Source organism: Oncorhynchus mykiss, unplaced genomic scaffold (genome assembly GCF_013265735.2).
Source record: "Oncorhynchus mykiss isolate Arlee unplaced genomic scaffold, USDA_OmykA_1.1 un_scaffold_265, whole genome shotgun sequence".
Classification (NCBI taxonomy): Eukaryota; Metazoa; Chordata; class Actinopteri; order Salmoniformes; family Salmonidae; genus Oncorhynchus; species Oncorhynchus mykiss.
In genome coordinates, this window is record NW_023493721.1 from 227335 (window position 1) to 250204 (window position 22870).

General features: G+C 40.1%; 18 non-coding genes across 18 annotated transcripts; all 18 read right to left on the reverse strand.

Annotated features, from left to right (window-relative positions):
* Window positions 1–375: 375 nt before the first annotated feature.
* Window positions 376–447, reverse strand: trnat-ugu. The gene has a single exon. It is a non-coding gene; the product is annotated as a tRNA-Thr (tRNA).
* A 378-nt stretch (window positions 448–825) lies between these two features.
* trnaa-cgc lies at window positions 826–897 on the reverse strand. The gene has a single exon. It is a non-coding gene; the product is annotated as a tRNA-Ala (tRNA).
* Window positions 898–2401: 1504 nt separating this feature from the next.
* Window positions 2402–2473, reverse strand: trnat-ugu. Its single transcript has one exon. It is a non-coding gene; the product is annotated as a tRNA-Thr (tRNA).
* A 384-nt stretch (window positions 2474–2857) lies between these two features.
* trnaa-cgc lies at window positions 2858–2929 on the reverse strand. Its single transcript has one exon. It is a non-coding gene; the product is annotated as a tRNA-Ala (tRNA).
* Window positions 2930–4433: 1504 nt separating this feature from the next.
* On the reverse strand, window positions 4434–4505 carry trnat-ugu. The gene has a single exon. It is a non-coding gene; the product is annotated as a tRNA-Thr (tRNA).
* Window positions 4506–4980: 475 nt separating this feature from the next.
* trnat-ugu lies at window positions 4981–5052 on the reverse strand. Its single transcript has one exon. It is a non-coding gene; the product is annotated as a tRNA-Thr (tRNA).
* A 384-nt stretch (window positions 5053–5436) lies between these two features.
* trnaa-cgc lies at window positions 5437–5508 on the reverse strand. Its single transcript has one exon. It is a non-coding gene; the product is annotated as a tRNA-Ala (tRNA).
* A 1504-nt stretch (window positions 5509–7012) lies between these two features.
* trnat-ugu lies at window positions 7013–7084 on the reverse strand. Its single transcript has one exon. It is a non-coding gene; the product is annotated as a tRNA-Thr (tRNA).
* A 410-nt stretch (window positions 7085–7494) lies between these two features.
* trnaa-cgc lies at window positions 7495–7566 on the reverse strand. The gene has a single exon. It is a non-coding gene; the product is annotated as a tRNA-Ala (tRNA).
* Window positions 7567–9530: 1964 nt separating this feature from the next.
* On the reverse strand, window positions 9531–9602 carry trnaa-ugc. Its single transcript has one exon. It is a non-coding gene; the product is annotated as a tRNA-Ala (tRNA).
* A 1506-nt stretch (window positions 9603–11108) lies between these two features.
* Window positions 11109–11180, reverse strand: trnat-ugu. Its single transcript has one exon. It is a non-coding gene; the product is annotated as a tRNA-Thr (tRNA).
* Window positions 11181–11562: 382 nt separating this feature from the next.
* Window positions 11563–11634, reverse strand: trnaa-cgc. The gene has a single exon. It is a non-coding gene; the product is annotated as a tRNA-Ala (tRNA).
* Window positions 11635–13142: 1508 nt separating this feature from the next.
* On the reverse strand, window positions 13143–13214 carry trnat-ugu. Its single transcript has one exon. It is a non-coding gene; the product is annotated as a tRNA-Thr (tRNA).
* A 382-nt stretch (window positions 13215–13596) lies between these two features.
* On the reverse strand, window positions 13597–13668 carry trnaa-cgc. The gene has a single exon. It is a non-coding gene; the product is annotated as a tRNA-Ala (tRNA).
* Window positions 13669–15174: 1506 nt separating this feature from the next.
* Window positions 15175–15246, reverse strand: trnat-ugu. Its single transcript has one exon. It is a non-coding gene; the product is annotated as a tRNA-Thr (tRNA).
* Window positions 15247–15628: 382 nt separating this feature from the next.
* On the reverse strand, window positions 15629–15700 carry trnaa-cgc. Its single transcript has one exon. It is a non-coding gene; the product is annotated as a tRNA-Ala (tRNA).
* A 1503-nt stretch (window positions 15701–17203) lies between these two features.
* Window positions 17204–17275, reverse strand: trnat-ugu. The gene has a single exon. It is a non-coding gene; the product is annotated as a tRNA-Thr (tRNA).
* A 391-nt stretch (window positions 17276–17666) lies between these two features.
* Window positions 17667–17738, reverse strand: trnaa-cgc. The gene has a single exon. It is a non-coding gene; the product is annotated as a tRNA-Ala (tRNA).
* Between the last annotated feature and the right edge of the window lie 5132 nt (window positions 17739–22870).

A 22870-nucleotide genomic window follows, 5' to 3' on the forward strand; every position in this document is an offset into this window, starting at 1 on the left:
AATTGACCTTTTCTTTACACTGTTCTAATGAAAGTACATTTTCATAATATCAGCTAGCTTCCATAAACGTCAAACAAGGATTGAACCCACGTGCTTCAGTTTACAAAAACAGATGACTTAGCACATCTATTTCCTTATTAAAATGTCAACATTCTGGAAAGTGGGAGTTGTGCAAATGCTAATTTAACAACTAAATATACTCATCAGAGAAGTTGTGGATTAACTTCAGACCACATACACTTCAAGTATTAGCTCTACCGTAGAGACACATCCCCTTACAATATATTAGCAGGGTTGCCATATTGAGACAACTTGCCTTTTCTTCAAATTCCTCCAGTTAAAGAACCTCTCCATGGTACCAGCTAATTTTCAGTAAGGCACAGATAGGATTTGAACCCATGATCTTTGGTTTACAAGACCGACGCCTTGCCACTTGGCCACCATGCCAATCTATGCTGCAAAATATTTATCAACATTCTGGAAAGTAGTAGTTGTGTAATGTGAATTTGGCACACAAATAAACTCAGTGGAGAACCTTGGGATTGAACCAAGGACCTCATGCATAAATAGCATGCACTCCCCCTCTGAGCTTCCATCCCATTTTATTTGCAGGTAAAATGCAATATTAATACAATGTACTTTTTATATAAACCACTCCATTGAATCTACAATGAAATGATAGCAGCAATTCTTAATACAAGTATGGACAGTCATCGAACCCATGAACTTCAGTTTTTGAAAATGATGCAATCATACCACTTCTGTTTCCTGCTGAGAATTTCAACATTCTGGAAAGTAGGAGATGGGCCATTGCAAAGGTTTCAATGGAGAAGCTGGGGATTGAACCCAGGACCTCATACATGCGAAGCATGCGCTCTACCACTGAGCTACATCCCCTTTCTGGGAAAAAGAGAAATGTTTCTTGTTTTTTTAAATTTCACCTTTATATAACCAGGTAAGCTAGTTGAGAACAAGTTTTCATTTACAACTGCGACCTAGCCAAGATAAAGGAAAGCAGCGCAACACAAACAACAACACAGAGTTACAGATGGAATAATAAAGAGTACAGTCAATAACACAATAGAAGAAAAAAAAGAAAGTCTATATACAGTGCGTGCAAATGGAGGTAGGGCAATAAATAGGCCATAGTAGCGAAGTAATTACAATTTAGCAAATGAACACTGGAGTGATAGATGAGCAAATGATGATGTGCAAGTAGAAATACTGGTGTGCAAAGAGCAGAATGTAAATTAAAACAATATGGGGATGAGGTAGGTAGATTGGGTGGGCTATTTACAGATGGGCTATGTACAGCTGCAGCGATCAGTTAGCTGCTCAGATAGCCGATGTTTAAAGTCAGCAGTGTTGCCAACACCTCAGTAAGGAAAGTAGCTATTGGCTGTCCTAAAAGTCGCTAGAAGTTGCTAAAACATGTCATCACCTAATTTGCAGAATTGGCAATGTGCATGTAAATGTGAAGGACACTGTAGGAGTGAGGAATAACATTGTGGGAGAGACAAAAAGTGAGTAAAAAACTCCCTAAATATGTTTGGAACTACAAATGAACTTTCTTCTGTCGATCCTTGTTTTTTTATGATACAATTCCAACCCTCGTCCTTTACCCGGCTGGCTTGAGACCGGCAAAAGTGAACCAAAAGAGACATACTGGCGGAGCGGAGCTACTTAGTTTTTCATGACCTTTTTATTTTATTCTTTGTTTTTAGTTTTTCAGTTTAGTTTTCTTAATTTGTTTTGGTTTTTAACCTTATGGTCTACTTAGGAGCCTAAAACATTTGACATTTTTAACCTTAACATTTAGAAAAAAGAAATGGTATACAATCGACATTAGCAATCTAAATGGACCAAAAAGAGACAATAGAAAAAAATGGCAATGGCAATGTGAGAAAATTACGGTAACTAGTCTGGCTCTAAATCAGGTTAATTGTGTTTTTTTTTTTGTGTAAGCCAGGGCGGGATCAGCCAGCGGCAGCTTCCCGCATGTGCGATTCATTTGCAGTCTGGACGCAATTGACCTTTTCTTTACACTGTTCTAATGAAAGTACATTTTCATAATATCAGCTAGCTTCCATAAACGTCAAACAAGGATTGAACCCACGTGCTTCAGTTTACAAAAACAGATGACTTAGCACATCTATTTCCTTATTAAAATGTCAACATTCTGGAAAGTGGGAGTTGTGCAAATGCTAATTTAACAACTAAATATACTCATCAGAGAAGTTGTGGATTAACTTCAGACCACATACACTTCAAGTATTAGCTCTACCGTAGAGACACATCCCCTTACAATATATTAGCAGGGTTGCCATATTGAGACAACTTGCCTTTTCTTCAAATTCCTCCAGTTAAAGAACCTCTCCATGGTACCAGCTAATTTTCAGTAAGGCACAGATAGGATTTGAACCCATGATCTTTGGTTTACAAGACCGACGCCTTGCCACTTGGCCACCATGCCAATCTATGCTGCAAAATATTTATCAACATTCTGGAAAGTAGTAGTTGTGTAATGTGAATTTGGCACACAAATAAACTCAGTGGAGAACCTTGGGATTGAACCAAGGACCTCATGCATAAATAGCATGCACTCCCCCTCTGAGCTTCCATCCCATTTTATTTGCAGGTAAAATGCAATATTAATACAATGTACTTTTTATATAAACCACTCCATTGAATCTACAATGAAATGATAGCAGCAATTCTTAATACAAGTATGGACAGTCATCGAACCCATGAACTTCAGTTTTTGACAATGATGCAATTGAAGTTGGCAACCTTCTGTTTCCTGCTGAGAATTTCAACATTCTGGAAAGTAGGAGATGGGCCATTGCAAAGGTTTCAATGGAGAAGCTGGGGATTGAACCCAGGACCTCATACATGCGAAGCATGCGCTCTACCACTGAGCTACATCCCCTTTCTGGGAAAAAGAGAAATGTTTCTTGTTTTTTTTAATTTTACCTTTATATAACCAGGTAAGCTAGTTGAGAACAAGTTTTCATTTACAACTGCGACCTAGCCAAGATAAAGGAAAGCAGCGCAACACAAACAACAACACAGAGTTACAGATGGAATAATAAAGAGTACAGTCAATAACACAATAGAAGAAAAAAAAGAAAGTCTATATACAGTGCGTGCAAATGGAGGTAGGGCAATAAATAGGCCATAGTAGCGAAGTAATTACAATTTAGCAAATGAACACTGGAGTGATAGATGAGCAAATGATGATGTGCAAGTAGAAATACTGGTGTGCAAAGAGCAGAATGTAAATTAAAACAATATGGGGATGAGGTAGGTAGATTGGGTGGGCTATTTACAGATGGGCTATGTACAGCTGCAGCGATCAGTTAGCTGCTCAGATAGCCGATGTTTAAAGTCAGCAGTGTTGCCAACACCTCAGTAAGGAAAGTAGCTATTGGCTGTCCTAAAAGTCGCTAGAAGTTGCTAAAACATGTCATCACCTAATTTGCAGAATTGGCAATGTGCATGTAAATGTGAAGGACACTGTAGGAGTGAGTAATAACATTGTGGGAGAGACAAAAAGTGAGTAAAAAACTCCCTAAATATGTTTGGAACTACAAATGAACTTTCTTCTGTCGATCCTTGTTTTTTTATGATACAATTCCAACCCTCGTCCTTTACCCGGCTGGCTTGAGACCGGCAAAAGTGAACCAAAATAGACATACTGGCGGAGCGGAGCTACTTAGTTTTTCATGACCTTTTTATTTTATTCTTTGTTTTTAGTTTTTCAGTTTAGTTTTCTTAATTTGTTTTGGTTTTTAACCTTATGGTCCACTTAGGAGCCTAAAACATTTGACATTTTTAACCTTAACATTTAGAAAAAAGAAATGGTATACAATCGACATTAGCAATCTAAATGGACCAAAAAGAGACAATAGAAAAAAATGGCAATGGCAATGTGAGAAAATTACGGTAACTAGTCTGGCTCTAAATCAGGTTAATTGTGTTTTTTTTTTTGTGTAAGCCAGGGCAGGATCAGCCAGCGGCAGCTTCCCGCATGTGCGATTCATTTGCAGTCTGGACGCAATTGACCTTTTCTTTACACTGTTCTAATGAAAGTGCATTTTCATAATATCAGCTAGCTTCCATAAACGTCAAACAAGGATTGAACCCACGTGCTTCAGTTTACAAAAACAGATGACTTAGCACATCTATTTCCTTATTAAAATGTCAACATTCTGGAAAGTGGGAGTTGTGCAAATGCTAATTTAACAACTAAATATACTCATCAGAGAAGTTGTGGATTAACTTCAGACCACATACACTTCAAGTATTAGCTCTATCGTAGAGACACATCCCCTTACAATATATTAGCAGGGTTGCCATATTGAGACAACTTGCCTTTTCTTCAAATTCCTCCAGTTAAAGAACCTCTCCATGGTACCAGCTAATTTTCAGTAAGGCACAGATGGGATTTGAACCCATGATCTTTGGTTTACAAGACCAACGCCTTGCCACTTGGCCACCATGCCAATCTATGCTGCAAAATATTTATCAACATTCTGGAAAGTAGTAGTTGTGTAATGTGAATTTGGCACACAAATAAACTCAGTGGAGAACCTTGGGATTGAACCAAGGACCTCATGCATAAATAGCATGCACTCCCCCTCTGAGCTTCCATCCCATTTTATTTGCAGGTAAAATGCAATATTAATACAATGTACTTTTTATATACACCACTCCATTGAATCTACAATGAAATGATAGCAGCAATTCTTAATACAAGTATGGACAGTCATCAAACCCATGAACTTCAGTTTTTGAAAATGATGCAATTGAAGTTGGCAACCATACCACTTCTGTTTCCTGCTGAGAATTTCAACATTCTGGAAAGTAGGAGATGGGCCATTGCAAAGGTTTCAATGGAGAAGCTGGGGATTGAACTTGCCTTTTCTTCAAATTCCTCCAGTTAAAGAATGTCTCCATGGTATCAGCTAATTTTCAGTAAGGCACAGATGGGATTTGAACCCATGATCTTTGGTTTACAAGACCGACGCCTTGCCACTTGGCCACCATGCCAATCTATGCTGCAAAATATTTATCAACATTCTGGAAAGTAGTAGTTGTGTAATGTGAATTTGGCACACAAATAAACTCAGTGGAGAACCTTGGGATTGAACCAAGGACCTCATGCATAAATAGCATGCACTCCCCCTCTGAGCTTCCATCCCATTTTATTTGCAGGTAAAATGCAATATTAATACAATGTACTTTTTATATAAACCACTCCATTGAATCTACAATGAAATGATAGCAGCAATTCTTAATACAAGTATGGACAGTCATCGAACCCATGAACTTCAGTTTTTGAAAATGATGCAATTGAAGTTGGCAACCTTCTGTTTCCTGCTGAGAATTTCAACATTCTGGAAAGTAGGAGATGGGCCATTGCAAAGGTTTCAATGGAGAAGCTGGGGATTGAACCCAGGACCTCATACATGCGAAGCATGCGCTCTACCACTGAGCTACATCCCCTTTCTGGGAAAAAGAGAAATGTTTCTTGTTTTTTTAAATTTTACCTTTATATAACCAGGTAAGCTAGTTGAGAACAAATTTTCATTTACAACTGCGACCTAGCCAAGATAAAGGAAAGCAGCGCAACACAAACAACAACACAGAGTTACAGATGGAATAATAAAGAGTACAGTCAATAACACAATAGAAGAAAAAAAAGAAAGTCTATATACAGTGCGTGCAAATGGAGGTAGGGCAATAAATAGGCCATAGTAGCGAAGTAATTACAATTTAGCAAATGAACACTGGAGTGATAGATGAGCAAATGATGATGTGCAAGTAGAAATACTGGTGTGCAAAGAGCAGAATGTAAATTAAAACAATATGGGGATGAGGTAGGTAGATTGGGTGGGCTATTTACAGATGGGCTATGTACAGCTGCAGCGATCAGTTAGCTGATCAGATAGCCGATGTTTAAAGTCAGCAGTGTTGCCAACACCTCAGTAAGGAAAGTAGCTATTGGCTGTCCTAAAAGTCGCTAGAAGTTGCTAAAACATGTCATCACCTAATTTGCAGAATTGGCAATGTGCATGTAAATGTGAAGGACACTGTAGGAGTGAGGAATAACATTGTGGGAGAGACAAAAAGTGAGTAAAAAACTCCCTAAATATGTTTGGAACTACAAATGAACTTTCTTCTGTCGATCCTTGTTTTTTTATGATACAATTCCAACCCTCGTCCTTTACCCGGCTGGCTTGAGACCGGCAAAAGTGAACCAAAAGAGACATACTGGCGGAGCGGAGCTACTTAGTTTTTCATGACCTTTTTATTTTATTCTTTGTTTTTAGTTTTTCAGTTTAGTTTTCTTAATTTGTTTTGGTTTTTAACCTTATGGTCCACTTAGGAGCCTAAAACATTTGACATTTTTAACCTTAACATTTAGAAAAAAGAAATGGTATACAATCGACATTAGCAATCTAAATGGACCAAAAAGAGACAATAGAAAAAAATGGCAATGGCAATGTGAGAAAATTACGGTAACTAGTCTGGCTCTAAATCAGGTTAATTGTTTTTTTTTTTTTGTGTAAGCCAGGGCGGGATCAGCCAGCGGCAGCTTCCCGCATGTGCGATTCATTTGCAGTCTGGACGCAATTGACCTTTTCTTTACACTGTTCTAATGAAAGTACATTTTCATAATATCAGCTAGCTTCCATAAACGTCAAACAAGGATTGAACCCACGTGCTTCAGTTTACAAAACCAGATGACTTAGCACATCTATTTCCTTATTAAAATGTCAACATTCTGGAAAGTGGGAGTTGTGCAAATGCTAATTTAACAACTAAATATACTCATCAGAGAAGTTGTGGATTAACTTCAGACCACATACACTTCAAGTATTAGCTCTACCGTAGAGACACATCCCCTTACAATATATTAGCAGGGTCGCCATATTGAGACAGCTTGCCTTTTCTTCAAATTCCTCCAGTTAAAGAACCTCTCCATGGTACCAGCTAATTTTCAGCAAGGCACAGATGGGATTTGAACCCATGATCTTCGGTTTACAAGACCAACACCTTGCCACTTGGCCACCATGCCAATCTACGCTGCAAAATATTTATCAACATTCTGGAAAGTAGTAGTTGTGTAATGTGAATTTGGCACACAAATAAACTCAGTGGAGAACCTTGGGATTGAACCAAGGACCTCATGCATAAATAGCATGCACTCCCCCTCTGAGCTTCCATCCCATTTTATTTGCAGGTAAAATGCAATATTAATACAATGTACTTTTTATATACACCACTCCATTGAATCTACACCACTCCATTGAATCTACAATGAAATGATAGCAGCAATTCTTAATACAAGTATGGACAGTCATCGAACCCATGAACTTCAGTTTTTGAAAATGATGCAATTGAAGTTGGCAACCATACCACTTCTGTTTCCTGCTGAGAATTTCAACATTCTGGAAAGTAGGAGATGGGCCATTGCAAAGGTTTCAATGGAGAAGCTGGGGATTGAACCCAGGACCTCATACATGCGAAGCATGCGCTCTACCACTGAGCTACATCCCCTTTCTGGGAAAAAGAGAAATGTTTCTTGTTTTTTTTAATTTCACCTTTATATAACCAGGTAAGCTAGTTGAGAATAAGTTTTCATTTACAACTGCGACCTAGCCAAGATAAAGGAAAGCAGCGCAACACAAACAACAACACAGAGTTACAGATGGAATAATAAAGAGTACAGTCAATAACACAATAGAAGAAAAAAAAGAAAGTCTATATACAGTGCGTGCAAATGGAGGTAGGGCAATAAATAGGCCATAGTAGCGAAGTAATTACAATTTAGCAAATGAACACTGGAGTGATAGATGAGCAAATGATGATGTGCAAGTAGAAATACTGGTGTGCAAAGAGCAGAATGTAAATTAAAACAATATGGGGATGAGGTAGGTAGATTGGGTGGGCTATTTACAGATGGGCTATGTACAGCTGCAGCGATCAGTTAGCTGCTCAGATAGCCGATGTTTAAAGTCAGCAGTGTTGCCAACACCTCAGTAAGGAAAGTAGCTATTAGCTGTCCTAAAAGTCGCTAGAAGTTGCTAAAACATGTCATCACCTAATTTGCAGAATTGGCAATGTGCATGTAAATGTGAAGGACACTGTAGGAGTGAGGAATAACATTGTGGGAGAGACAAAAAGTGAGTAAAAAACTCCCTAAATATGTTTGGAACTACAAATGAACTTTCTTCTGTCGATCCTTGTTTTTTTATGATACAATTCCAACCCTCGTCCTTTACCCGGCTGGCTTGAGACCGGCAAAAGTGAACCAAAAGAGACATACTGGCGGAGCGGAGCTACTTAGTTTTTCATTACCTTTTTATTTTATTCTTTGTTTTTAGTTTTTCAGTTTAGTTTTCTTAATTTGTTTTGGTTTTTAACCTTATGGTCCACTTAGGAGCCTAAAACATTTGACATTTTTAACCTTAACATTTAGAAAAAAGAAATGGTATACAATCGACATTAGCAATCTAAATGGACCAAAAAGAGACAATAGAAAAAAATGGCAATGGCAATGTGAGAAAATTACGGTAACTAGTCTGGCTCTAAATCAGGTTAATTGTGTTTTTTTTTTTTTGTGTAAGCCAGGGCGGGATCAGCCAGCGGCAGCTTCCCGCATGTGCGATTCATTTGCAGTCTGGACGCAATTGACCTTTTCTTTACACTGTTCTAATGAAAGTACATTATCATAATATCAGCTAGCTTCCATAAACGTCAAACAAGGATTGAACCCACGTGCTTCAGTTTACAAAAACAGATGACTTAGCACATCTATTTCCTTATTAAAATGTCAACATTCTGGAAAGTGGGAGTTGTGCAAATGCTAATTTAACAACTAAATATACTCATCAGAGAAGTTGTGGATTAACTTCAGACCACATACACTTCAAGTATTAGCTCTACCGTAGAGACACATCCCCTTACAATATATTAGCAGGGTTGCCATATTGAGACAACTTGCCTTTTCTTCAAATTCCTCCAGTTAAAGAACCTCTCCATGGTACCAACTCATTTTCAGTAAGGCACAGATGGGATTTGAACCCATGATCTTCGGTTTACAAGACCGACACCTTGCCACTTGGACACCAATGCTGCAAAATATTTATCAACACAAAATATTTATCAACATTCTGGAAAGTAGTAGTTGTGTAATGTGAATTTGGCACACAAATAAACTCAGTGGAGAACCTTGCGATTGAACCAAGGACCTCATGCATAAATAGCATGCACTCCCCCTCTGAGCTTCCATCCCATTTTATTTGCAGGTAAAATGCAATATTAATACAATGTACTTTTTATATACATTGAATCTACAATGAAATGATAGCAGCAATTCTTAATACAAGTATGGACAGTCATCGAAACCATGAACTTCAGTTTTTGAAAATGATGCAATTGAAGTTGGCAACCACTTCTGTTTCCTGCTGAGAATTTCAACATTCTGGAAAGTAGGAGATGGGCCATTGCAAAGGTTTCCATGGAGAAGCTGGGGATTGAACCCAGGACCTCATACCTGCAAAGCATGCGCTCTACCACTGAGCTACATCCCCTTTCTGGGAAAAAGAGAAATGTTTCTTGTTTTTTTAAATTTCACCTTTATATAACCAGGTAAGCTAGTTGAGAATAAGTTTTCATTTACAACTGCGACCTAGCCAAGATAAAGGAAAGCAGCGCAACACAAACAACAACACAGAGTTACAGATGGAATAATAAAGAGTACAGTCAATAACACAATAGAAGAAAAAAAAGAAAGTCTATATACAGTGCGTGCAAATGGAGGTAGGGCAATAAATAGGCCATAGTAGCGAAGTAATTACAATTTAGCAAATGAACACTGGAGTGATAGATGAGCAAATGATGATGTGCAAGTAGAAATACTGGTGTGCAAAGAGCAGAATGTAAATTAAAACAATATGGGGATGAGGTAGGTAGATTGGGTGGGCTATTTACAGATGGGCTATGTACAGCTGCAGCGATCAGTTAGCTGCTCAGATAGCCGATGTTTAAAGTCAGCAGTGTTGCCAACACCTCAGTAAGGAAAGTAGCTATTGGCTGTCCTAAAAGTCGCTAGAAGTTGCTAAAACATGTCATCACCTAATTTGCAGAATTGGCAATGTGCATGTAAATGTGAAGGACACTGTAGGAGTGAGGAATAACATTGTGGGAGAGACAAAAAGTGAGTAAAAAACTCCCTAAATATGTTTGGAACTACAAATGAACTTTCTTCTGTCGATCCTTGTTTTTTTATGATACAATTCCAACCCTCGTCCTTTACCCGGCTGGCTTGAGACCGGCAAAAGTGAACCAAAAGAGACATACTGGCGGAGCGGAGCTACTTAGTTTTTCATGACCTTTTTATTTTATTCTTTGTTTTTAGTTTTTCAGTTTAGTTTTCTTAATTTGTTTTGGTTTTTAACCTTATGGTCCACTTAGGAGCCTAAAACATTTGACATTTTTAACCTTAACATTTAGAAAAAAGAAATGGTATACAATCGACATTAGCAATCTAAATGGACCAAAAAGAGACAATAGAAAAAAATGGCAATGGCAATGTGAGAAAATTACGGTAACTAGTCTGGCTCTAAATCAGGTTAATTGTGTTTTTTTTTTTTTGTGTAAGCCAGGGCGGGATCAGCCAGCGGCAGCTTCCCGCATGTGCGATTCATTTGCAGTCTGGACGCAATTGACCTTTTCTTTACACTGTTCTAATGAAAGTACATTATCATAATATCAGCTAGCTTCCATAAACGTCAAACAAGGATTGAACCCACGTGCTTCAGTTTACAAAAACAGATGACTTAGCACATCTATTTCCTTATTAAAATGTCAACATTCTGGAAAGTGGGAGTTGTGCAAATGCTAATTTAACAACTAAATAAACTCATCAGAGAAGTTGTGGATTAACTTCAGACCACATACACTTCAAGTATTAGCTCTACCGTAGAGACACATCCCCTTACAATATATTAGCAGGGTTGCCATATTGAGACAACTTGCCTTTTCTTCAAATTCCTCCAGTTAAAGAACCTCTCCATGGTACCAGCTAATTTTCAGTAAGGCACAGATGGGATTTGAACCCATGATCTTCGGTTTACAAGACCGACACCTTGCCACTTGGCCACCATGCCAATCTATGCAGCAAAATATTTATCAACATTCTGAAAAGTAGTAGTTGTGTAATGTGAATTTGGCACACAAATAAACTCAGTGGAGAACCTTGGGATTGAACCAAGGACCTCATGCATAAATAGCATGCACTCCCCCTCTGAGCTCCATCCCATTTTATTTGCAGGTAAAATGCAATATTAATACAATGTACTTTTTATATACATTGAATCTACAATGAAATGATAGCAGCAATTCTTAATACAAGTATGGACAGTCATCGAACCCATGAACTTCAGTTTTTGAAAATGATGCAATTGAAGTTGGCAACCATACCACTTCTGTTTCCTGCTGAGAATTTCAACATTCTGGAAAGTAGGAGATGGGCCATTGCAAAGGTTTCAATGGAGAAGCTGGGGATTGAACCCAGGACCTCATACATGCGAAGCATGCGCTCTACCGCTGAGCTACATCCCCTTTCTGGGAAAAAGAGAAATGTTTCTTGTTTTTTTAAATTTCACCTTTATATAACCAGGTAAGCTAGTTGAGAACAAGTTTTCATTTACAACTGCGACCTAGCCAAGATAAAGGAAAGCAGCGCAACACAAACAACAACACAGAGTTACAGATGGAATAATAAAGAGTACAGTCAATAACACAATAGAAGAAAAAAAAGAAAGTCTATATACAGTGCGTGCAAATGGAGGTAGGGCAATAAATAGGCCATAGTAGCGAAGTAATTACAATTTAGCAAATGAACACTGGAGTGATAGATGAGCAAATGATGATGTGCAAGTAGAAATACTGGTGTGCAAAGAGCAGAATGTAAATTAAAACAATATGGGGATGAGGTAGGTAGATTGGGTGGGCTATTTACAGATGGGCTATGTACAGCTGCAGCGATCAGTTAGCTGCTCAGATAGCCGATGTTTAAAGTCAGCAGTGTTGCCAACACCTCAGTAAGGAAAGTAGCTATTGGCTGTCCTAAAAGTCGCTAGAAGTTGCTAAAACATGTCATCACCTAATTTGAAGAATTGGCAATGTGCATGTAAATGTGAAGGACACTGTAGAAGTGAGTTATAACATTGTGGGAGAGACAAAAAGTGAGTAAAAAACTCCCTAAATATGTTTGGAACTACAAATGAACTTTCTTCTGTCGATCCTTGTTTTTTTATGATACAATTCCAACCCTCGTCCTTTACCCGGCTGGCTTGAGACCGGCAAAAGTGAACCAAAAGAGACATACTGGCGGAGCGGAGCTACTTAGTTTTTCATGACCTTTTTATTTTATTCTTTGTTTTTAGTTTTTCAGTTTAGTTTTCTTAATTTGTTTTGGTTTTTAACCTTATGGTCCACTTAGGAGCCTAAAACATTTGACATTTTTAACCTTAACATTTAGAAAAAAGAAATGGTATACAATCGACATTAGCAATCTAAATGGACCAAAAAGAGACAATAGAAAAAAATGGCAATGGCAATGTGAGAAAATTACGGTAACTAGTCTGGCTCTAAATCAGGTTAATTGTGTTTTTTTTTTTTTTTGTGTAAGCCAGGGCGGGATCAGCCAGCGGCAGCTTCCCGCATGTGCGATTCATTTGCAGTCTGGACGCAATTGACCTTTTCTTTACACTGTTCTAATGAAAGTACATTATCATAATATCAGCTAGCTTCCATAAACGTCAAACAAGGATTGAACCCACGTGCTTCAGTTTACAAAAACAGATGACTTAGCACATCTATTTCCTTATTAAAATGTCAACATTCTGGAAAGTGGGAGTTGTGCAAATGCTAATTTAACAACTAAATAAACTCATCAGAGAAGTTGTGGATTAACTTCAGACCACATACACTTCAAGTATTAGCTCTACCGTAGAGACACATCCCCTTACAATATATTAGCAGGGTTGCCATATTGAGACAACTTGCCTTTTCTTCAAATTCCTCCAGTTAAAGAACCTCTCCATGGTACCAGCTAATTTTCAGTAAGGCACAGATGGGATTTGAACCCATGATCTTCGGTTTACAAGACCGACACCTTGCCACTTGGCCACCATGCCAATCTATGCAGCAAAATATTTATCAACATTCTGAAAAGTAGTAGTTGTGTAATGTGAATTTGGCACACAAATAAACTCAGTGGAGAACCTTGGGATTGAACCAAGGACCTCATGCATAAATAGCATGCACTCCCCCTCTGAGCTCCATCCCATTTTATTTGCAGGTAAAATGCAATATTAATACAATGTACTTTTTATATACATTGAATCTACAATGAAATGATAGCAGCAATTCTTAATACAAGTATGGACAGTCATCGAACCCATGAACTTCAGTTTTTGAAAATGATGCAATTGAAGTTGGCAACCATACCACTTCTGTTTCCTGCTGAGAATTTCAACATTCTGGAAAGTAGGAGATGGGCCATTGCAAAGGTTTCAATGGAGAAGCTGGGGATTGAACCCAGGACCTCATACATGCGAAGCATGCGCTCTACCGCTGAGCTACATCCCCTTTCTGGGAAAAAGAGAAATGTTTCTTGTTTTTTTAAATTTCACCTTTATATAACCAGGTAAGCTAGTTGAGAACAAGTTTTCATTTACAACTGCGACCTAGCCAAGATAAAGGAAAGCAGCGCAACACAAACAACAACACAGAGTTACAGATGGAATAATAAAGAGTACAGTCAATAACACAATAGAAGAAAAAAAAGAAAGTCTATATACAGTGCGTGCAAATGGAGGTAGGGCAATAAATAGGCCATAGTAGCGAAGTAATTACAATTTAGCAAATGAACACTGGAGTGATAGATGAGCAAATGATGATGTGCAAGTAGAAATACTGGTGTGCAAAGAGCAGAATGTAAATTAAAACAATATGGGGATGAGGTAGGTAGATTGGGTGGGCTATTTACAGATGGGCTATGTACAGCTGCAGCGATCAGTTAGCTGCTCAGATAGCCGATGTTTAAAGTCAGCAGTGTTGCCAACACCTCAGTAAGGAAAGTAGCTATTGGCTGTCCTAAAAGTCGCTAGAAGTTGCTAAAACATGTCATCACCTAATTTGAAGAATTGGCAATGTGCATGTAAATGTGAAGGACACTGTAGAAGTGAGTTATAACATTGTGGGAGAGACAAAAAGTGAGTAAAAAACTCCCTAAATATGTTTGGAACTACAAATGAACTTTCTTCTGTCGATCCTTGTTTTTTTATGATACAATTCCAACCCTCGTCCTTTACCCGGCTGGCTTGAGACCGGCAAAAGTGAACCAAAAGAGACATACTGGCGGAGCGGAGCTACTTAGTTTTTCATGACCTTTTTATTTTATTCTTTGTTTTTAGTTTTTCAGTTTAGTTTTCTTAATTTGTTTTGGTTTTTAACCTTATGGTCCACTTAGGAGCCTAAAACATTTGACATTTTTAACCTTAACATTTAGAAAAAAGAAATGGTATACAATCGACATTAGCAATCTAAATGGACCAAAAAGAGACAATAGAAAAAAATGGCAATGGCAATGTGAGAAAATTACGGTAACTAGTCTGGCTCTAAATCAGGTTAATTGTGTTTTTTTTTTTTTGTGTAAGCCAGGGCGGGATCAGCCAGCGGCAGCTTCCCGCATGTGCGATTCATTTGCAGTCTGGACGCAATTGACCTTTTCTTTACACTGTTCTAATGAAAGTACATTATCATAATATCAGCTAGCTTCCATAAACGTCAAACAAGGATTGAACCCACGTGCTTCAGTTTACAAAAACAGATGACTTAGCACATCTATTTCCTTATTAAAATGTCAACATTCTGGAAAGTGGGAGTTGTGCAAATGCTAATTTAACAACTAAATAAACTCATCAGAGAAGTTGTGGATTAACTTCAGACCACATACACTTCAAGTATTAGCTCTACCGTAGAGACACATCCCCTTACAATATATTAGCAGGGTTGCCATATTGAGACAACTTGCCTTTTCTTCAAATTCCTCCAGTTAAAGAACCTCTCCATGGTACCAGCTAATTTTCAGTAAGGCACAGATGGGATTTGAACCCATGATCTTCGGTTTACAAGACCGACACCTTGCCACTTGGCCACCATGCCAATCTATGCAGCAAAATATTTATCAACATTCTGAAAAGTAGTAGTTGTGTAATGTGAATTTGGCACACAAATAAACTCAGTGGAGAACCTTGGGATTGAACCAAGGACCTCATGCATAAATAGCATGCACTCCCCCTCTGAGCTCCATCCCATTTTATTTGCAGGTAAAATGCAATATTAATACAATGTACTTTTTATATACATTGAATCTACAATGAAATGATAGCAGCAATTCTTAATACAAGTATGGACAGTCATCGAACCCATGAACTTCAGTTTTTGAAAATGATGCAATTGAAGTTGGCAACCATACCACTTCTGTTTCCTGCTGAGAATTTCAACATTCTGGAAAGTAGGAGATGGGCCATTGCAAAGGTTTCAATGGAGAAGCTGGGGATTGAACCCAGGACCTCATACATGCGAAGCATGCGCTCTACCGCTGAGCTACATCCCCTTTCTGGGAAAAAGAGAAATGTTTCTTGTTTTTTTAAATTTCACCTTTATATAACCAGGTAAGCTAGTTGAGAACAAGTTTTAATTTACAACTGCGACCTAGCCAAGATAAAGGAAAGCAGCGCAACACAAACAACAACACAGAGTTACAGATGGAATAATAAAGAGTACAGTCAATAACACAATAGAAGAAAAAAAAGAAAGTCTATATACAGTGCGTGCAAATGGAGGTAGGGCAATAAATAGGCCATAGTAGCGAAGTAATTACAATTTAGCAAATGAACACTGGAGTGATAGATGAGCAAATGATGATGTGCAAGTAGAAATACTGGTGTGCAAAGAGCAGAATGTAAATTAAAACAATATGGGGATGAGGTAGGTAGATTGGGTGGGCTATTTACAGATGGGCTATGTACAGCTGCAGCGATCAGTTAGCTGCTCAGATAGCCGATGTTTAAAGTCAGCAGTGTTGCCAACACCTCAGTAAGGAAAGTAGCTATTGGCTGTCCTAAAAGTCGCTAGAAGTTGCTAAAACATGTCATCACCTAATTTGAAGAATTGGCAATGTGCATGTAAATGTGAAGGACACTGTAGAAGTGAGTTATAACATTGTGGGAGAGACAAAAAGTGAGTAAAAAACTCCCTAAATATGTTTGGAACTACAAATGAACTTTCTTCTGTCGATCCTTGTTTTTTTATGATACAATTCCAACCCTCGTCCTTTACCCGGCTGGCTTGAGACCGGCAAAAGTGAACCAAAAGAGACATACTGGCGGAGCGGAGCTACTTAGTTTTTCATTACCTTTTTATTTTATTCTTTGTTTTTAGTTTTTCAGTTTAGTTTTCTTAATTTGTTTTGGTTTTTAACCTTATGGTCCACTTAGGAGCCTAAAACATTTGACATTTTTAACCTTAACATTTAGAAAAAAGAAATGGTATACAATCGACATTAGCAATCTAAATGGACCAAAAAGAGACAATAGAAAAAAATGGCAATGGCAATGTGAGAAAATTACGGTAACTAGTCTGGCTCTAAATCAGGTTAATTGTGTTTTTTTTTTGTGTAAGCCAGGGCGGGATCAGCCAGCGGCAGCTTCCCGCATGTGCGATTCATTTGCAGTCTGGACGCAATTGACCTTTTCTTTACACTGTTCTAATGAAAGTACATTATCATAATATCAGCTAGCTTCCATAAACGTCAAACAAGGATTGAACCCACGTGCTTCAGTTTACAAAAACAGATGACTTAGCACATCTATTTCCTTATTAAAATATCAACATTCTGGAAAGTGGGAGTTGTGCAAATGCTAATTTAACAACTAAATATACTCATCAGAGAAGTTGTGGATTGACTTCAGACCACATACACTTCAAGTATTAGCTCTACCGTAGAGACACATCCCCTTACAATATATTAGCAGGGTTGCCATATTGAGACAACTTGCCTTTTCTTCAAATTCCTCCAGTTAAAGAACCTCGACATGGTACCAGCTAATTTTCTGTAAGGCACAGATGGGATTTGAACCCATGATCTTCAGTTTACAAGACCGACGCCTTGCCACTTGGCCACCATACCAATCTATGCTGCAAAATATTTATCAACATTCTGGAAAGCAGTAGTTGTGTAATGTGAATTTGGCACACAAATAAACTCAGTGGAGAACCTTGGGATTGAACCAAGGACCTCATGCATAAATAGCATGCACTCCCCCTCTGAGCTTCCATCCCATTTTATTTGCAGGTAAAATGCAATATTAATACAATGTACTTTTTATATAGAACACTCCATTGAATCTACAATGGAATGATAGCAGCAATTCTTAATACAAGTATGGACAGTCATCGAACCCATGAACTTCAGTTTTTGAAAATGATGCAATTGAAGTTGGCAACCATACCACTTCTGTTTCCTGCTGAGAATTTCAACATTCTGGAAAGTAGGAGATGGGCCATTGCAAAGGTTTCAATGGAGAAGCTGGGGATTGAACCCAGGACCTCATACATGCGAAGCATGCGCTCTACCACTGAGCTACATCCCCTTTCTGGGAAAAAGAAAAATGTTTCTTTTTTTTTTAAATTTCACCTTTATATAACCAGGTAAGCTAGTTGAGAACAAGTTTTCATTTACAACTGCGACCTAGCCAAGATAAAGGAAAGCAGCGCAACACAAACAACAACACAGAGTTACAGATGGAATAATAAAGAGTACAGTCAATAACACAATAGAATAAAAAAAAGAAAGTCTATATACAGTGCGTGCAAATGGAGGTAGGGCAATAAATAGGCCATAGTAGCGAAGTAATTACAATTTAGCAAATGAACACTGGAGTGATAGATGAGCAAATGATGATGTGCAAGTAGAAATTGTAAGGAAGTGCTATTTCTTATGCAGGTGACCAGCCTACTGCTATTACATTGCTATAACTGAGACAACGTATTTTCACAGTAAAACATGTTAGGTCCCATACAGGATAGCTCCCACACCCACACACACAGCACACACACATTACACACACTAACTGCCGAGGACACACAGATAAGACATACACCCACACATTGGGAGGAAGAGACAGCCTTGACTTGCAGAAACCAGCGCACACACCTAATCTCCTTTCTAGCCGAACATTGTGTGACTGAGGACAGCGCACACACCTAATCTCCTTTTTTAGCTGAACATTGTGTGACAAGGAACGGCACGACAAGACTCAGAGGGATGACGGACGGCCCAACAGGGCCAATCCAAGAAGACTACACCTCAGCCTGAACCAACCCGAAGACCCGATCTTCTAGAATCAACCTACTTTCTGTTCTGTATATGAGACATGTGCAAACTGTTAGCGGGGCTTCTTTCTGCTGGTTCCTTATGAACCGAATGAAATGGGCCCGTATACGTTGTACCAGATATCTTTACTCATAATTAAACTGTCACTTGTCATACAATAGACCACCTTGTCTGAATCGATCCTTGACCGGCTCACCCTCCTACATATCCCATTATCAACAGAATCTTGGTAGCAGAGGATGGTTTACTAACGACCCAGTCCAGAGTGGTTGATGTGGGTGTGAGGGGGCGAGTTGGTGAAAGGACGGTTCCCGTAGGACAGGTGAAAACTTTCGGGGGTGGACAACAATTCTGCTCAACTCGGGAAACTGATCTCTGGTCGACCACAAAATAAGGTAAGCAAAACCTGTTTAATATTGTCGAATAGCATATTGTCGAATAGTCATACCAAATTACGATCAGTAGTACCGAGTGTGGGTAAGAATTTTTGTGTAAATTTAACATAAATAATTGACTTGAAATTGACAGTGAAGTAAACATATGTGGTAATTAGAATATCCCGATAGTCCGGCTTGTGACCGGTCCGGCTTGTGTCCGGTCAGGGATAAGTAGTAGTAGACCTAAATAACCCGAGGGTCCGGCTTGTGTCCGGTCAGGGATAACTAACAATAAATATAGAATATTCCGATAGTCCGGCTTGTGTCCGGTCCGGCTGAGACCGGTCAGGAATAAAATAGTCAATATAGAGTTGCTACCGATAGTCCGGCTAGTGTCCGGTCCGGCTTGTGTCCGGTAAGGTGATCTATAATTGGGCATAGATTTAACCAATAGCCAGGCTTGTGACCGGTGAGGTGTCTACAAAAGGTTAATATATTGAATCTCTAATTAGGCATAGATATAACCAATAGCCAGGCTTGTGACCGGTGAGGTTAAAACCAATAGCCAGGCTTGTGACCGGTGAGGTGTCTACAAAAGATTAATGTATGTTGGACTGAAAAGTCCGCTTTGTGTTTTGGTCTGAACTGATGTGATAAATGTACAAATGTGTGACGTCGTGGAATAAGATGTTCTAATTGATCGATTTTGTTGAAGCTATGTACATGTAAGAATATTCGTGTGTCGACTATAGACTAAATGTAAACGGCGTTTCACAAGACCCTGTTATCATTACCAATATTTAAAATTACTGTGGAAAAGTATTTCCTAAATTCTAAAAAAACATTATCCAAATTGTTAAAACATTAATGTTGAAGATCATTTCCTGAATTGGGGCTCGTCTTTAATCATTAAACCATTATTGTCGAAAATTCTGGATTTATGACGGAGAAGCTCTGAGTTAAGACAGAGTATGAGTAATAGTGTCTCCTAAGAATACATCACTGGCGCGAACCAGTGGCGGGCTAAGTATATCCAGAGAGTGTACAAAATATTTCTAAAAACACGTAACTATTATTAAACTAAAATGGCGACTCCGCAACCTCCAAAATTAAAATTCAATGATTTTCTAGATCAACGTATGCAAGATAGGTCAGGAGGAAAGGAACAGTGGAAGTCAATAAAGAAGGTTTGGGAAGGGTTGAAGTTGAAGTGGACACAGGCAGGTTATTTAGTAGGGGGAACGCCAAATAGGGTCCAGCTTAGCACAATGGAAGGTGAGTTGCGTGAAGCATTACAGGAAGCTAAAGACAGGGAGATAGAACAGAACAAGTTGCATGTATTCAAGAAGGAAGGGACTAAACAGAGAGAGAAAGCAGAAGCTGAATTGAAGATAGGCACTTGGGCTATCGAGGAGACCCGTAGAGCACAACTGAACAAAAAACCGGAAATGATGGGGGTAGTGGCTGGGGCGGAGGTGGAGTCATCAATGGAGGCGACACAGGGGAGTGACGAAGTCAAATTGGCCCCTGTAGCAGCCTCCCCCACTCCTGTGGCACGTATATACCCGAAGCTACCAGAGGAGGCCACTCAACCACCACCATATTCATCGACAACCCAAGTTCCCTCAGCCCCCTCCATCCAGGCACCAGTTCTCCACATTGATGAAGGCCTGCTACGGGGACAGGTGTCAATGCATTTGACTGGAGGCTATATAGAGTGTGAGGAGGTACGACAACCCTCCACCCCCTGCTCTCTAGAAGGCGGATTGGTGTCCACACCCCATGGGGGTCGAAGCCTACAAGAATGTGGAGAAGGACGGGCACCTATGGGAGAAAGGAGCCGTGACTCATGTAAATCACTTAAATTTTCCCAAGAACCCTTAATGAACACCAGCCTACCGCAGCCATCAAGTCATCAAACACTCACGTCTCACTCTCTTGAGTCAAAGCCTTCCCTGCAGTTCAGAGAGCTACCAGACTCCATCAGATCCCCTGCATCTCGAAGTGTTGGGTCAGCCAGATCCCACCTGAACGAAAGAACCGGGGGAACTACTGCCTACAGAGGGGAACATGAGCATTCCTGTCCTGAAGTGGATGTCCTACGTGAATATACCTACTCACTCAACGAGCCTGAGGAAGAGGACGAAGAGGAGCCAGGGAGGGTGACAAGAGAGGACATATGGAAAGCTGCCCAACAAATTGCGGCAGAAGAAAGACATGCAACCGGAAAGGGTGGACCATTTCAACTGAATGGGTACTACTTGGGAGATGTTGTTGAACTACATGGACAGATACCACCGGAGCAGGTACTTAGGAGATCTCGACGCATACAAGACCAAAATCAACTAAGGAGGGAACAAGAACTACAAATGCCTCTGAGACTGAGTGGGACAGGACAAACCGAAGAATATGTGCCATGGAAAATGCAAGATCTCACCGCCGTAATGGAACAACTTCCGAGTCTCCACGGAGGAGCGTCAGCTTGGCTACTACAGTTACAGACCCTCACATCAGGATTCCGGCTGGCACTGGGAGACATGAAAGCGTTGTTGGCAAGAGCGACCGATCACACCACCATGAATGTATTGATAAATACCGCTGGTCTGGGGTCCAACACAGGTGCCACTCCACCAGAGAAGTATCGCGCTCAACTATGGGCAGAACTCAGAAGAGCCTACCCCACCGAGAAGAATTTTGCTGCACTATCATCTTTCACCATGCATGCAGGAGAACAGGCAGCCGAATATCTGGACAGGGCTAAGACGACATGGAGGTCAGTGCATGGGGAAACATACGATCACTCAGAAACCTCTAAGGCTATGTGGAAGGAAATGGTGGTGAATGGAACACCGGGAGCTGTAAAGACTAAACTGAGAGGCACTGTCGGGCTGTGTGTCATGCCGCTAGCCCAATTCAACTCCCATGTGCACCACCATATCACCCAGGACTGCAAGGATACAGGCGCTGCGGACACTGAGGTGAAAGCTCTACAGGTACAACTGCTGAAGATACAGCTTAAAGAGGCCCAGAAGACAGCACAGCCAAAGAAGCAGATGTTGGCTGATGACCAAACCCTTCCACAAGTGGTGGAAGCTACCGTGAAACAAATGATGGCGGGGGCAGCTCCAGTTGCCCCACCAACCCCTGTAGCCTACGTTGCTCCCCCAATCAATATCTTACCCACCTCAGGCTTATCCTGCCCAAGGCTTCACACCCAGAGGACCTACCACAACATACTACAGCCCCCAATCAAATCTGCAGTGGGGATTGAGGGCAGCTGGACGATCATCTGGACAATGTCGCAATTGTCACCAAGTCGGACATTATGCTAAGGCCTGCCCGTACCCACTGACGCCCCAACAACAGCATTTCATAATGAACAGAGGAAGAGGATATGCCCCTAGAGGAAGGGGAGCCCCTCGAATGACGGGGCCACCACCAGGGCCCGCCTATCCACAACCTGTGTACAACCACCCAGAACAACCAGCACCTCCAGTACCATTCCAGGGAATGTCTGAAGCATACCCTCCATGGGAATGAAGGTGCCCACCACCACCTGACGAGGCAGAGGTCCAACACTTTTCTGTATATACGGAACCTACTGTCACGTGTGAAGTAGGAGGAGTTACTCATCAATTTCTAGTGGACACCGGATGTACATATTCTGCGATCAGATCTCCTCAGCCTTTATCTACTGATTCCATACAGGTGGTGGGGGTGTCAGGAAGACCGGAAACACAACACAAAACTGAACCTCTCCTTTTCCAGTGGGGTCCTTCAAAGCTGAGGCACCAATTTCTATACTGTCCTAACTGTCCCATCAATCTGTTGGGAAGAGACCTACTCTGTAAAATGGGTTGTTACATCTGTCTCACCGAAAAAGGAGTTGAAGTGTCAGTCAGACCTACGCCAACGGGAAGAGTGTTAATGCTTCCCATTTTACCGACTCCCCCACTGTCTCTGACCCAGGAAATCTATTGGCTGAAATGCCTGGAACATGGACCCTCCACCC